This window comes from Bufo bufo, chromosome 10, assembly GCF_905171765.1.
Source record: "Bufo bufo chromosome 10, aBufBuf1.1, whole genome shotgun sequence".
NCBI lineage: Eukaryota > Metazoa > Chordata > Amphibia > Anura > Bufonidae > Bufo > Bufo bufo.
Window position 1 is genome coordinate 51,415,855 of NC_053398.1, and position 17,196 is coordinate 51,433,050.

General features: G+C 45.2%; 1 protein-coding gene across 3 annotated transcripts in view; it reads left to right on the forward strand.

The window, feature by feature from the left end:
- The first annotated feature begins 8,655 nt into the window (after positions 1-8,655).
- The window catches only part of LOC120980671 (solute carrier family 22 member 6-B-like), a 97,044-nt gene continuing 88,503 nt past the window's right edge, over positions 8,656-17,196 (forward strand). For all 3 annotated transcript variants that reach the window (XM_040409914.1, XM_040409913.1, XM_040409915.1), the window contains exon 1: positions 8,656-8,787. The gene's annotated coding sequence lies outside the window, so the exon portion shown is untranslated. The remainder of the gene's footprint in view (positions 8,788-17,196) is intronic.

Consider the following 17,196-nt stretch of genomic DNA (forward strand, 5'->3'; position numbering starts at 1 on the left):
CAGGTATGCACTGATGTCAGTGGCCAGATGAAGCGCTAGTCCAGCGAGAAACGGCCGTCGCTGCTACACCTGCATTAACTGCATGTATGCTCCAACCCTACTTTTTTACCCATGGAGGAATAAAGTGAGTGGATTTTTCTACAGTGGTGAGCGCCGCCTTCTTGCCTTTCTACTGCTGAGCTTTATTGATACTTTTTACTGGCTGAGCACCACCGTTACTGTTTCCATTTTGACGCGGTGTGATTGGTGCGGATGAAGACACGTGGCAGTGCCACCCAGCTCTGTACTCTCACTTACATACACATTTGACGGTGTTATCATACAGCGTGTATAAAAAGACACCGCACCGGAACATGTCTCATGCTTTTTCTTATTCCAAAGCTTCCAAAAATTGTCCCTTATTGAGGGCAGATGATGTTTAAACACACGGTATTATGAGATTAAAATAAAAGTGTCTTTGGGGACCATGATGGTGGCAAGTGGTATTAGTGGCATGCAGGGGCGTAGCTATAGGGGGTGCAGAGGTAGCAGTCGCTACCGGGCCCAGGAGCCTGAGGGGGCCCAAAGACACTGGCATTATAGAAAGTGCAAACTGGTCAATTTACACCTCTGGCTGGAGGGAAGGGGTTAGGTTAAAAATTTGGCATGAGGGGGTGCCCTTTCAATGTTTGCCTCAGGCAGCAGGAAGGATATGTGCTCCCCTGCCCCTTGCCAACAAGCTGAACTCTTGCACCAGGGTCCATGAGCTTTTAGCTACTCCCCTGGTGGCATGATGCAGGTAGCAGCAGTAGCCATACAGAATGTGATGTTTGTAAAGTGGCATAAGTGGCATGATGCAGGCCGCAGCATGCAGCAGCCGTACACAACGTGATGGTAGCTAGGCACACAGCAAGACAGCAAGAGTGGCAAGATAAGGCACTGGTAGCAAGGAGAGGTCTATTGATCGTATTCAGCCTGCCTGGATTGTGAGAAAATTTCTGTATTAATACAGTAATCACATACATATTCTGCCTGAAATTTAACTCCACTCTCCAAAATAATTTTTTTTAATTTCAACCGTGTGGAAAGCGAGCACATGGAAACTTTTCCTCAGGCATTAGTGGCAGTGGTATGATGCAGGCCTTGACTGTGAGAAAATGTAGGTATTGAGGCAGTAATCACGTACATTTATGCTGTGCCTTAGGCTACATGCACACGGCCATATGTGTTTTGCGGTTCGCAAATTGCGGATCAGCAAAAAAAACGGATGACGTCCGTATGGCATCCGTTTTTTTTGCGGATCCATTGTAACAATCCCTATCCTTGTCCGCAAAACGGACAAGAATAGAACATGTTATATTTTTTTTGCAGGGCTACGGAACGGACATACGGATGCGGATAGCACACGGTGTGATGTCTTCATTTTTTGCGGACCCATTGAAATGAATGGGTCCGCATCCTATCCGCAAAAAAAACGGAACGGACATGGAAACAAAATACGTTCGTGTGCATGAGGCCTTAAAGAAATATAAAACTCCCCCAAAAATAATTTTTTAATTTCAACCATGTGAAAAGTGAGTACACGGAAACTGACTCTCAGACTCAGACATTAGTGGCAGTGGCATGATGCAGGGCGCAGCATTGCCTGGACTGTGAAAAGATGTCAGCATTGAGGCAGTAATCACGTACATTTATGCTGCACCTTAAAGAAATGTAAACCCCCCTTCCCCCCAAAAAAATGTAAAAAAAAAAATTTACATTTCAATTTTATGCAAAGTAACTACACGGAAACTGACCCTCAGACATTAGTGGCATGATGCAGGGCCCAGCATTGCCTGGACTGTGACAAAATGGCGGTATTGATACAGTAATCACGTACGTTTATGCTGTGCCTTAAAGAAATTTAACCACCCCCAAAATGTATTTACTTATTTTTTTGATTTGTGTAAACTGAATACACATAAACTGACGGTTGAGAGGCATTAGTAGCATGATGTAGATTGCACACACATCGTGATAGTAGGCAAACAGACAGCAACAGTGGCAAGATGAGGAGTGGGAAAATCCTTCTGAATCCAGGCTTGGTTCATTTTGACAAAAGTGATGTTTTGGACCCTGGTGGAGGACAACTTTCCGTTGTGTCACCACGCCGTCCACAGCGCTGAAAACTCTCTCCAAGATGGCACTGGAGGCAGGACAAGATAGAAGATAGAGAGCGTGCTGTGCCAGTTCGGGCTACTGTTCCAGTCTGCCTGCCCAGAAATCCATGGAGTCAGGGAACTGGGTATGCGACAGTTTAAGTAGGCCTGAACCTGGGCATTGAGGCAGATGCTGTCGGCTTGCTGACTGGGCTCGGCAAGTGGGAAAACTGCTCCATCGGTTGAGGAGACTGAAATGGCTGCTGCTACTGCTGTAGCGTCAGGTGCTTGTGGCGGTGGGAGGGGGGCGACTCTGCGGAGGGGGGCCTCTCTTTCAGACATGCTGGCAGGAGGAGTCTGCTTGCCGTAAGCGGCGGCAAGCTGCGTATAGTGTTTCCTGGTAGTGATGTAATTTTCCCTCCCTTTCTGCCACAGGAGAACATTCCCCTATTTTGCCAATTCTTATCAAAAATGCTATAAGGAACAATTGGAGTGTACTCAAGAATGATCCGATTATTGGCACAGAAATGCCCAGTCATCCAGATTTTATTTTCAAAAAGGCACCGAATTTAAAAAATCGGTTGGTTCATAGTGCGATTATAAACAAAGAATAACGAAAAGAAAAAAATATTTTCTCATGGTGTGGTTTTTGCTTTCCGTGTAGGAACAGAAACAATGATAAGAAAAAAATGAAAACTACAGTGATCCACTCGGTCAAAAGAGATAAGGATTTTAAAGTTAAAGGGCAAATTACGTGTGACAGTATAGGAGTCGTATACATGCTGGAGTGCCCTTGTGGCCTCCAGTATGTGGGGCGCACAACGAGAAAGTTAAAAGTTCGGATACAGGAACACATTAATAATATTAAAAAGGGACTGGAGACTCATGGGGTGTCCATGCATTTAAAAAAAAGTTCATAAAAAAAAACAAAAAGGGCTTGCATTCACTGGATTAGAAGTGGTGAGAAATGATTGGCGGAGAGGAGATGTGGTAAAGAAGATAGATCGGCGAGAAGTTAGTTGGATCTATGAGCTGGATACTATCCAGCCACAGGGACTTAATGTCAAATTGGATTTAAAATCGTGCCTGGTGGAATAAAGAACTCGATTTTGAAAAATCAAAAGATCGATCGTTGCTAGCCAATCAGGTGAGGGAGGTGTGTTATGGAAAGAAGGAAAGGCAACACGCACCAATCAGAATAGGGAGGTGTGTATTATGGGAGTTGGTAGGATTGTTTTTTCACGAGCTAAGGTAGTAGCGGAGTGACTACGAACGGATTTATGAATGAATGAACTTTGAATCGAAAGTAGGTGGAAAGGGAGGAAATAATACCCAGGATGTGCTATAGGTGCTGATGGGAAAAGTCATTCAATTGGTTCTAAGTGTTTTATTAATTTTATTGTATTCCTTTTATGTGTATGGGGGAGGGGGGGAGGGTATAAAACATGTGGGAGGAAGATTATGGTGACGCCCCTGACGAAGCGTGGAGCGAAACCCGGGTCGGGCAGATTTGAAAGACAGCCTTGACTGCTTTGTTTTATCTCATGTTTGTGAGTATAATAAATACTTTTATATAGCGATTTGCTAGCGGTATTTCACTATTGGAGTGATCCTTGTTCTAGTGGTGGTGAAGACGTTTGGATATAAGGAGAGCTGTGGAGTTACATGATGTGCCTATATGTCAAGCTGCGCTTGTGAGTACAACCACACAAGGAATTTCTGGTGACCTGCAGTGCGTCACTATACGACTACTTTCTGAAATACCTCAGGTGCCCTTAAACTGGTGGCAGTGGGAACCTGATCTATTTGCATGTGTCATAAAGCTTGGATGCCTCGAGTTTGAAGAGGTGCAACCTTCTGGATAGGGAACGCGCGGTCCCTCAAAAACGCATGATCAGAACCTTTCAGCCTGCATTGCAATCTTTTGATTGGCTTGTCTGTACAGACTTACCAATCAGAGCGATCGCCGGCCCGGGACCGCCCTAATGGGACCCCGGCCAGTAAGCTGAGATCCCTGGCTGTGTGTAACAGCCGAGGTCTCAGCGCTGTCACCATGTCTGCAGACATGGTGACAGTTTAATGCCATGACGTGTATAGCAGTGCTTCATGACGAGTATACACGTCATAGGTCGGGAAGGGGTTAACAAAGAGCTTAGCTCCATTGACATCAAAGACAAGACATCATCAGGGTAAGATGTGTCTTGGTACCACCACCTCTCTTTGTATCATATGGGCGTTGGCTGAGTGCCATGTTGGGAACTAGTCTAGTAATCTTCTTATGCACATAAGTCGTGTTAAGTCTTTTTTCCTGAATCTCAGAATTAACAGTAATACAGTCCTTAACGGGGTTGTGCAAGAATGGGGAGGTTTTTGGCAACCCCCCACCTGACCGAACCTGTAAAGGGAAGATTACTTACCTGCTTCCCGGCGCTGGCTCCCTGCTCCTCCAGGCCTGAAATGCTCCGCTGGTCTCCCTTGCTGTAAACATCTGGTTTGACATCGCTGCAGCCAATCACTGGCCGCAGCAGAGACCAGATCCCCTTGCATTATGTGACCATGTGTCATGACATAAGGGGATCCAGTCACTACCGCAGCAAGCGATTGGCTGCAGCAATGTCAAACCAAATATATACAGCCGCCATGGAGCCTAGAGCAGCATTGCAGGCCTGGAGGAGAACGAGCGGGGAGCCAAAGCCAGGAAGCAGGTAAGTCATCTTCTCTTTAAAGGTCCGGCCAAGTGGGGGGCACAGTTGCCAAAACCCCCCATTCTTGCACAAGATTCTTAAAGGGTTGAACATCAATTTTTTATTTATTAATTGATTAGCAGGTTTATCGTAAAAGGATTTGCAAATTGGAATCTATATTACATTCTGTAATATCGTCTGAGGAATTGGATGAATTTTGTTTACTCTAGTGCATTCTGATGAGTCAACTGTATTTCTTGTACACAACAATGGGTTCTTGAGATGGATAGGTGAGATACCTTCAAACCTAAATGCAAAGAAAGGACTAGTCGTATTTCTTTTGTCTGTATATACTGTATAGTGAGTGCAGTCCAGAAATTGCACAGATTATTAGGAAAGCTTGGCCTCTGATTTGAAATAGCTATAAGGATATGTAGCAGAAATCTCACCTGAAAGGTTAATTGTGCTGATCACAGCCCCCTGTAAGAGATCGGGTGCTGCCAGGCAGCAGGGGGCAGTCATGTACACAGTTCGTAGTATATTCTAACTAGAAGCGTCCCCATCTCCATGGGAACGCCTCTGTGTTAGAATATACTGTCGGATCTGAGTAACTCAAATCCGATGGTATATTCTAACATAGAGGCGTTCCCATGGTGATGGGGATGCTTCAAGTTAAAATATACCATCGGATTGGAGAAAACTCAGATCCTATGGTATATTAACTCCTGACTTTACATTAAAAGTCAATGGGGGACGGATCCGTTTGAAATTGCACCATATTGTGTCAACGTCAAACGGATCCGTCCCCATTGACTTGCATTGTAATTCAGGACGGATCCATTTGGCTCCGCACGGCCAGGCGGACACTAAAACGACTTTTTTTTTCATGTCCGTGGATCCTCCAAAAATCAAGGAAGACCCACGGACGAAAAAACGGTCACGGATCACGGACCAACGGAACCCCGTTTTGCGGACCGTGAAAAAATACGGTCGTGTGCATGAGGCCTTACTGTTTTGTGGTTTAAGGTTTTTGTGGATGTTTCCACAATACTTCATATAATGTTGCTCCCCTTACTTATTACTTTTTTTGCTATAGATGCAGTCTGTGCAGTGTTCACATTGTACAGACACTTGTTATTTAAAGTTACAGTCAGGTCCATAAATATTGGGACATCGACACAATTCTAACATTTGTGGCACTATACACCACCACAAGGGATTTGAAATGAAACAAGCAAGATGTGCTTTAACTGCAGACTGTCAGAGTTAATTTGAGGGTATTTACATCCAAATCAGGTGAACGATGTAGGAATTACTACAGTTTGCATATGTGCCTCCCACTTGTTAAGGGACCAAAAGTAATGGGACAGAATAATAATCATAAATCAAACTTTCACTTTTTAATACTTGGTTGCAAATCCTTTGCAGTCAATTACAGCCTGAAGTCTGGAACGCATAGACATCACCAGACGCTGGGTTTCATCCCTGGTGATGCTCTGCCAGGCCTCTACTGCAACTGTCTTCAGTTCCTGCTTGTTCTTGGGGCATTTTCCCTTCAGTTTTGTCTTCAGCAAGTGAAATGCATGCTCAATCGGATTCAGGTCCGGTGATTGACTTGGCCATTGCATAACATTCCACTTCTTTCCCTTAAAAAACTCTTTGGTTGCTTTTGAAGTATGCTTTGGGTCATTGTCCATCTGCACTGTGAAGCGTCGTCCAATGAGTTCTGAAGCATTTGGCTGAATATAAGCAGATAATATTGCCCGAAACACTTCAGAATTCATCCTGCTGCTTTTGTCAGCAGTCACATCATTAATAAATACAAGAGAACTAGTTCCATTGGCAGCCATACATGCCCACGCCATGACACTACCACCACCATGCTTCTCTGATGAGGTGGTATGCTTAGGATCATGAGCAGTTCCTTTCCTTCTCCATACTCTTCTCTCCCATTACTCTGGTAAAAGTTGATCTTGCTGTCATCTGTCCATAGGATGTTGTTCCAGAACTGTGAAGGCTTTTTTAGATGTTGTTTGGCAAACTCTAATCTGGCCTTCCTGTTTTTGAGGCTCAGCAATGGTTTACATCTTGTGGTGAACCCTCTGTATTCACTCTGGTGAAGTCTTCTCTTGATTGTTGACTTTGACACACATACACCTACCTCCTGGAGAGTGTTCTTGATCTGGCCAACTGTTGTGAAGGGTGTTTTCTTCACCAGGGAAAGAATTCTTCGGTCATCCACCACAGTTGTTTTCCGTGGTCTTCCGGGTCTTTTGGTGTTGCTGAGCTCACCGATGTGTTCCTTCTATTTAAGAATGTTCCAAACAGTTGTTTTTGCCATGCCTAATGTTTTTGCTATCTCTCTGATGGGTTTGTTTATTTTTTCAGCCTAATGATGGCTTGCTTCACTGATAGTGACAGCTCTTTGGATCTCATCTTGAGAGTTGACAGCAATAGATTCCAAATGCAAATAGCAGACTGGAAATGAACTCTGGACCTTTTATCTGCTCATTGTAATTGGAATAATGAGGGAATAACACACACCTGGCCATGGAACAGCTGAGAAGCCAATTGTCCCATTACTTTTGGTCCCTTAACAAGTGGGAGGCACATATGCAAACTGTTATAATTCCTACACCGTTCACCTGATTTTGATGTAAATACCCTCAAATTAAAACTGACAGTCTGCAGTTAAAGCACATCTTGTTCGTTTCATTTCAAATCCATTGTGGTGGTGTATAGAGCCAAAAATGTTACAATTGTGTCGATGTCCCAATATTTATGGACCTGACTGAACATGTGCTAAGTTGTCATGATTGTCTCAGGAGTGTGCTCAGTTTTTCAACTAATACCCCGTTATCCGTGTAATTCTCTGATTTGATTGACTATAAATTCTCTTTGGGGAGCGTCTGTATCCCCATGCGAATTGGAAATAATTTTATATTCTAGCTGAAAATTATTTTATGCACTTTTTTATATTGGGCATTGATCTGTCATATATGCAATCTGGTCACTATGTATCACTATTTTATTACAGGATTTATATATTTATATGACATATAATTTAAATCAATCATCTTAATTAAAGAGGAGCTTTCACCATAATAAAACCTCTAAACTGACTATACAGACGTGTAGAGCAGCGCCCAGGGATCTCCCTGCACTTACTGTTATCCCCGGGCGCCGCTCCGTTCTCCGGTTATAGCCTCCAGTATCTTCATAGTTAGGCTCCACCCAGGGGATACTGCCGCGGTCTCCTTCTCCTATGCTGTAGCGCTGGCCAATCGCAGCGCTCAGCTCATAGCCAGGTTATAGACCGCGGCAGTATCCCCTGGGTGGAGCCTAACTATGAAGATACCGGAGGCTATAACGGGAGAACGGAGCGGCGCCCGGGGATAACAGTAAGTGCAGGGGGATCCTTGGGCGCTGCTCTACACGTCTGTATAGTCAGTTTAGAGGTTTTATTATGGTGAAAGGTCCTCTTTAAGTAATTGACACACTTGCTATATAATATAGTCTCAGTCTGTTGCACTTTGCTTGAGAAAGGCTCTGAGGACAGAGCTGAAACTTAGGATGGACATGGAGTAATAAACACTACTGTTTTTCATCGCACCTTGAAGTGCTACAATTTTATCTTTCTTTTTTAAATAGACATGGAATAGGTAGAAATATATGCACTGTATGGCCAGTATTACAGACATCCTTGTAGCTGATAGATGATCTTGGGCTCTTTTTACAAATTGTGTCCACAGGATCCACTGGGTGGGAAGTTTTCAGTCTGGGAGCAGGTTGGCAGCTGCATATGCAAATGGAAACATAACATCACGGCATTCTATGAACACCAGACACTGTTGGGGTTGATCATTCTGTAGTCAGAGGCTTCAGCAGCTATGTACAGAGGTTCTCCAGCTTCCTCTACGCTCAAAGGACACACTAGAGGAATTCTTTGTTGGGGACTGACAGACAGAACTTCTCATTTTCATATAGTAAGTATAGCAGTAAAGCAGTTTACATTTATTCACGTTTTCAATGTTTGCAGGTGTCTTTGTCCATAAAGCAGTGTGCTGCTACTTGCAGTTCTTGTTTGCTTTTGCATTGTAGCCATGGTAGTGTGCACCTGAACTCCCTTTATACATAGTTTGCAGGTGCTGGTCTAACTCTCTTTTGGATAGATAGATAGATAGATAGATAGATAGATAGATAGATAGATAGATAGATAGATAGATAGATAGATAGATAGATAGATAGTTTTAAATATTGACAAACAATTAGAAAAAACAACACAAACACTAAAAAAAAGTTTATATAAATTCTTAATTAAAACAATAGATCATTTTCTTGACAGCATTTTCCCTATAAGAAGAGAGGCTCCTAGATGATGATAATACACTTGTATGGTAGGAATGGAAGCATATTTTTATTTAACAGTGGCTCACAAACCAGGACTACGCCCCTTCAGCCATGAAGTGATACACAGTTATACGCAGTTCTTAGTCCAAGTCATGTTTACAATGGCGGTGCTGACTGGTTAAGGACTGCTGTGACACCTGACAGCAGCAGTACAACACTCCTCACATGGAATAATGGTGATGCAGAATATCTTGTCTTTACACTGTACAACCGATTTCAATTACACAATTGGAGACTATGCAGGAAGAAGTCCACTGGTCTTCAATAAGTTACTTTACCTTGGTGCTATCTTGTTGCTGGACTTTTTGGGTAGATGTTGTTGTGAGTCTCTTGCTTCCCCAAAAGTCCACTCAATATTTACATGTCCAGAGAGCCAGGCTTCTCCATCAGCTCCAGGTCAGCTTCTCTCCTGGGGCAGATCTTCACTCTCTGCCCAACTATGCAAAGTATGTGGGGTGTCTTGCTTGGACTCCATCTTCCCTCAAAACCTCATACCGGCCACTATTCTCGTTTTACAGACTCATGACAGGATCCTATGTACGGCCATGCTGTTACCTCTGCACACACCACCTACCCGCCTCCTGGCACACTGTGCACAGCCATACTGTTACTGCTGCACACCACCTACCTGCCTCCTCACACACTGTGCACGGCCATACTATTACTGCTGCACACCACCTACCTGCCTCCTGGCACACTGTGCATGGCCATGCTGTTACTGCTGCACACCACCTACCTACCTCCTCACACACTGTGCATGGCCATGCTGTTACCTCTGCACACACCACCTACCTGCCTCCTCACACACTGTGCACGGCCATACTGTTACTGCTGCACACACCACCTACCTGCCTCCTCACACACTGTGCACGGCCATACTGTTACTGCTGCACACCACCTACCTGCCTCCTCACACACTCTAAACAGCCTCCTGTAGTATCCAGTCCCTCTGCACTCAGACTCTAGTTCTGCTTTCTAATACAGTATATAACCATCACATAAGTCTGCTCACTGCTGCCACCTGCTGTTCAGACACATGCATTATATACACAAAAAAGATGGAATAGGTAGGAGAATCATAAAACCCAGTATAGTATGTACAGGAGCAGCGTCAGTCCACAATTTAACCGCTTGCCGCACACGTAACGCCGATAGGTGTCCGGGCGGCAGCGCTCTCAGGGCTCAGCGACACCTATTGGCGTCATCACAGGATCGCACAGTTCACATATTCAACTACAGCCTGCCAGCAGCGATCATTGGCTGGCAGGCTGTAGATTTTTAAAATAACCAATGAAATAGGTATGTCAGACCCTATTTTGTAAATAGCGTCTGATATACCTGCTACCTGCTCCTCTGGTGGTCCCTTTTGCTTGGATCGACCACCAGAGGACACAGGCAGCTCAGTAAGTAGCACCAATCACCACACACACACATTACACCCCCCCTGTCACTTATTAACCCCTTATTAACCCCTGATCACCCCATATAGACTCCCTGATCACCCCCCTGTCATTGATCACCCCCCTGTAAGGCTCCCTCATCACCGCTAGGTAGTTAGCTACTTGTTAGGTAGTTAGCGCCCAGCCCACCGCACCGCAGTCACTGATTAGCGTCATCGCTGTCGATAATCAGCACTAGTACTACACTGCGTGCAGAATTATTAGGCAAATGAGTATTTTGACCACATCATCCTCTTTATGCATGTTGTCTTACTCCAAGCTGTATAGGCTCGAAAGCCTACTACCAATTAAGCATATTAGGTGATGTGCATCTCTGTAATGAGAAGGGGTGTGGTCTAATGACATCAACACCCTATATCAGGTGTGCATAATTATTAGGCAACTTCCTTTCCTTTGGCAAAATGGGTCAAAAGAAGGACTTGACAGGCTCAGAAAAGTCAAAAATAGTGAGATATCTTGCAGAGGGATGCAGCACTCTTAAAATTGCAAAGCTTCTGAAGCGTGATCATTGAACAATCAAGCGTTTCATTCAAAATAGTCAACAGGGTCGCAAGAAGCGTGTGGAAAAACCAAGGCGCAAAATAACTGCCCATGAACTGAGAAAAGTCAAGCGTGCAGCTGCCAAGATGCCACTTGCCACCAGTTTGGCCATATTTCAGAGCTGCAACATCACTGGAGTGCCCAAAAGCACAAGGTGTGCAATACTCAGAGACATGGCCAAGGTAAGAAAGGCTGAAAGACGACCACCACTGAACAAGACACACAAGCTGAAACGTCAAGACTGGGCCAAGAAATATCTCAAGACTGATTTTTCTAAGGTTTTATGGACTGATGAAATGAGAGTGAGTCTTGATGGGCCAGATGGATGGGCCCGTGGCTGGATTGGTAAAGGGCAGAGAGCTCCAGTCCGACTCAGACGCCAGCAAGGTGGAGGTGGAGTACTGGTTTGGGCTGGTATCATCAAAGATGAGCTTGTGGGGCCTTTTCGGGTTGAGGATGGAGTCAAGCTCAACTCCCAGTCCTACTGCCAGTTTCTGGAAGACACCTTCTTCAAGCAATGGAACAGGAAGAAGTCTGCATCCTTCAAGAAAAACATGATTTTCATGCAGGACAATGCTCCATCACACGCGTCCAAGTACTCCACAGCGTGGCTGGCAAAAAAGGGTATAAAAGAAGAAAATCTAATGACATGGCCTCCTTGTTCACCTGATCTGAACCCCATTGAGAACCTGTGGTCCATCATCAAATGTGAGATTTACAAGGAGGGAAAACAGTACACCTCTCTGAACAGTGTCTGGGAGGCTGTGGTTGCTGCTGCACGCAATGTTGATGGTGAACAGATCAAAACACTGACAGAATCCATGGATGGCAGGCTTTTGAGTGTCCTTGCAAAAAAAGGTGGCTATATTGGTCACTGATTTGTTTTTGTTTTGTTTTTGAATGTCAGAAATGTATATTTGTGAATGTTGAGATGTTATATTGGTTTCACTGGTAAAAATAAATAATTGAAATGGGTATATATTTGTTTTTTGTTAAGTTGCCTAATAATTATGCACAGTAATAGTCACCTGCACACACAGATATCCCCCTAAAATAGCTAAAACTAAAAACAAACTAAAAACTACTTCCAAAAATATTCAGCTTTGATATTAATGAGTTTTTTGGGTTCATTGAGAACATGGTTGTTGTTCAATAATAAAATTAATCCTCAAAAATACAACTTGCCTAATAATTCTGCACTCCCTGTATATAGTATCTGTAAGTGATCAAGACTGATCGCATTCAGATCTATATCAGTACATTAGGGTCACCTTAGGCTCTACAAAAAACGCAGTGTTCCCCGATCAGGCCTGATCTTGTGCGCACACTTGCGTTCAGTCCGCCCCACCGTAGTGACAGAAATGTTTTTTTTCTGATCACTGCAAAAACACTAAATTCGCTGCGCTGCTATAAAGATCACTTTTGAGCTTTCTGGATCTTTATTAGCAATCGCAGCTTTACTTCGCAAGCACTCCTTTTTACTAGGTAGGTGTGCTCTTTTTCCTGGGTAGTCTCAGAGGAATACCCCCTAAATTTAGTGAGCCCAAAATGTCAAAGGGGTATTCCGCTGAAGAGGCCTACAGGATTCTGGCCGTGATGGATGAAAGCGATGGGGACGCCTCACCCGCTGAATCCAGTGGTTCAGAATATGAACCTGTAGACAGCAGTGGCACTCTAACCGCTAGTGAAGATGACGAGGTTGAGGTCCCTGCTATGGTCAGGCGTACCCGATCCCATGTCAGTGTTCTGCATACCCTGCGTGATGAGCCTCATTTGCAGCAGAGTGGTGCTAGCACTGATCTTGTTTATGGTGCGGCATACACCAGCAGCGCAGCACATCCTGGACCTTCTACCAGCACTGCCGTATTCCCTGGTGAAGTGGCGAGCACCAGAAGGGCAGTTCAAGCTGGTATGGTGGCACGTGCAGTAACTCCCCCGTCGCAGCCACCACGTTCACAGGCCCGTAGAGCCCTTAGTCTCCCAGAGGTGCTGGCAAACCCAAATTGGCACTCCCCTGCTTCCGCCGCACCCGTATTGCCCCCTTTCACCGCCCAGTCTGTAGTTTGCGTGGAGACAGCTCATTTAGGATCAGCCCTCGAGTTTTTTGAGCTGTTCTTCACCGCGGATCTCTATGACTTTGTTGTGGCAGAAACCAACCGCTATGCCACACAGTACATAACCGCCAATCCGGAAAGCTTCTATGCCCAGCCTGGCACAGAGGGGCTGTTATTACTGGGGGCTGTTATTACTGGGGGCTGTTATTACTGGCACAGAGGGGCTCTTATTACTGGGGGCTGTTATTACTGGCACAGAGGGGCTCTTATTACTGGCACAGAGGGGCTCTTATTACTGGGGGCTGTTATTACTGGCACAGAGGGGCTGTTATTACTAGGGGCTGTTATTACTGGCACAGAGGGGCTCTTATTACTGGGGGCTGTTATTACTGGCACAGAGGGGCTGTTATTACTGACACAGAGGGGCTCTTATTACTGGGGGCTGTTATTACTGGCACAGAGGGGCTCTTATTACTGGGGGCTGTTATTACTGACACAGAGGGGCTCTTATTACTGGGGGCTGTTATTACTGGCACAGAGGGGCTCTTATTACTGGGGGCTGTTATTACTGGCACAGAGGGGCTCTTATTACTGGGGGCTGTTATTACTGGCACAGAGGGGCTGTTATTACTGGGGGCTGTTATTACTGACACAGAGGGGCTCTTATTACTGGGGGCTGTTATTACTGGCACAGAGGGGCTGTTATTACTGGGGGCTGTTATTACTGACACAGAGGGGCTCTTATTTCTGGGGGCTGTTATTACTGGCACAGAGGGGCTCTTATTACTGGGGGCTGTTATTACTGGCACAGAGGGGCTGTTATTACTGGCACAGAGGGGCTGTTATTACTGGGGGCTGTTATTACTGGCACAGAGGGGCTGTTATTACTGGGGGCTGTTATTACTGACACAGAGGGGCTCTTATTACTGGGGGCTGTTATTACTGGCACAGAGGGGCTCTTATTACTGGGGGCTGTTATTACTGGCACAGAGGGGCTCTTATTACTGGGGGCTGTTATTACTGGCACAGAGGGGCTGTTATTACTGGGGGCTGTTATTACTGACACAGAGGGGCTCCTATTACTGGGGGCTGTTATTACTGGCACAGAGGGGCTCTTATTACTGGGGGCTGTTATTACTGGCACAGAGGGGCTGTTATTACTGGGGGCTGTTATTACTGGCACAGAGGGGCTGTTATTACTGGGGGCTGTTATTACTGACACAGAGGGGCTCTTATTACTGGGGGCTGTTATTACTGGCACAGAGGGGCTGTTATTACTGGCACAGAGGGGCTCTTATTACTGGGGGCTGTTATTACTGGGGGCTGCTATTACTGGCACAGGGGGGCTGCTATTACTGGCATAAGGGGCTATTATTACTGGCACAGGGGGGGGGGCTGTTAATACTGGCACATGATTGGGGGCACTATAGGGGCATCTACTGAGGCCACAAAGAAGGGGTATTTTATATGGGGGGCTCTGTACAGTACAATTTTATACTGGGACACATGGTGGGTACTATGGGGAAGTGGGGACTATGGGGTCATCTACGGGGGACACTAAGAAGGGGTATTTTATACTTGCAAATTATGGGGGACACTGAGGGCATCAACTGGAGCATTTTATACTGGTACATTATGGGGGGCACTAGGAGGAAGGAGGGTGTAGAGCACTATGGGGTCATTTACTAGGGGCACTATATAGGGGTATTTTATACTGGCACATTATGGGGGCACTATGAGGACATTAGATCAAATGGGGGCATTACAAGGGGGTATTTTTTGCACTGTCACATTATAAGGAGAATTATTACTACTGGGGGGGGCATTATGGTGGGCTTTATTACTCCCCCATGGTATGACCCCCTAGTAGAGTGGCGTCCGAGATCCCCAAGGGCCAAGCCAAGTAACTGTACGTTTTCCGGCCCTTTGAGGGTGACCAAACTGCTGATGCGGCCCCCGATGAATTTGAGTTTGACACCCCTGTTCTAGGTGGACCAAGCGATCAACCAGCTGCAGCACTGATGTGCATTCTGACAAAAGCATTGCGCTGCTGTCAGATTACATAAAGTCGGTGTATGCGGCGCTGCAAGACGAGATTTCTCCTCTGCAGTAAAAAAGATACGTTTGCCGAGGCTTATGAGCTGAGGGGCGGTGTTCATATGCTTTGGCAAACATTGGGCCAAACGTATTTGTAAAAAAGGGCCTGGTCACTAGGGGGGTATAAACCTGTGGTCCTTAAGTGGTTAAAGTGTAACTGTCATTTTGGTTTATTTTAATATACTTTAGGGACGGCAATGTTAAACATTTTTGTAATATACTTTTATTAGGGAAAGATATTTCTTTGTTTTAGAAACAGGGGATAAAGAGCCTTTTTAGCAAAGCTCTAAACAGTGTTGCTAATGACAATCTGTCTTCAGCATTTTACGGAGCACTGAAGTAGCTGGTACCTGTTCCTGTGCTGATTTGAATTGCTCATGTTTTTGACCTTGGCTTGTCTATTGACCACTCTCTGTTTCTTGTTTTTGTACTAAGTTGTCCTGCTGGTTCTGACCCATTTATGTACAACTCTGTCTTTTTGTCATTTGTCTCTGCACCTTAGTAGCATAGGCACTGTCGACCAGTTACAGTCTTGTTATCTAGGGCTTACACTGCAAGTAGGTAGGGAAAGCAGGCTGGGTTATAGGTTAGGGCCCTCTGTCCATATCTATCACTACCTAAAGGTGTTACAACTAGGGCATGGGCACCATTTCACTAACCCTATGTTTGTAGCAGGTCCGGCACTCGGACCCGCTGCCTGATATTTTTAATTGAACCTCACTCACTCAGTATTGCAAGAGTTAAACCCCCCTTTGGTTCTGTGTGCAGCTGCAAGGCTATTTCCAATGTGTTAATCTTCTGCTATATACGTATGCCATGCTGTTTGTCTTGTTCTTTGCCTGAGAAATAGGTTTATTAGACCCTGAAAAGTTGCTATAATCTGCTTGTTTGCCTATGTACCGACGTCTGCCTGATTCCTGGATTCTGACCTTCTGCCACCTTACCTGTGATTGATCCCCATTTTGAGCCTGTGCTGCCTGTCCTGACTTTTGGACTGGTTTATAGATTTGCATGAACTCATCCTGCCCTGACCTTGGCCTGTTACTATGAGTTTTGCCTGAACCCTGGGTACTTTGCTTTGGTGCCTCTGACCCCTGTGGGTCAGCTGTCAATCACACAAGGGCTACTCCAGGAGGTAGTGGCCCAGTGGCTCCCCTGCAGTGAAATTCAGATCTCGCCACATCTCATTCTGCAGTACTGCAGAATAAGATTTGGTTCAATGAAAAATATCAAAATACAGGCAGTAAGTCCAGGAGTGCCAGACTTGTGACAGACACACAGTGAGTGGAGTGTTGCCCATGCCTGGCCAAAGTTGTGGGGCACTAGTGGACCTCAGTGCTTTGCATCGGTGTCTCTGACCTCTGTGGGTCAGCTCGCAACCACACCAGGAGGTATTGGTCCAGAGGCTCCCCTGCAGAAAAGACAATATCCCTATATAAGGCTTAAAGGGTGAATACGAGGCATTTGCAGGGATAACACCCTTTTGTTTAGTAAAATGTCAAACTGGTTTGTTGATGTAGAGGTCACACTAGACGCTGATGGCCTGCATCAGTGGCTCTGCTAAGGCCCTGATTGTGGCACACTCACACTTACAAGATGAGTCAGCTGTCTGTTCCTCCTGACCATCTGCACACACTGAACGCAGACATTCTGGCGCATTTTTGAATGGTCATATATTAAGCTTTTGCAGGTGGAGAAACAGTTAACAGTTTTGTTTTACGTTACTGCAAAGTTTAGCTTTATTAGCAAGACATATTTTGCTCTCCATGCATTTGGCAACTGACATGAATAAAAGAAAATTTTATTACAATTTATTACGTCAATTAAGTTACAT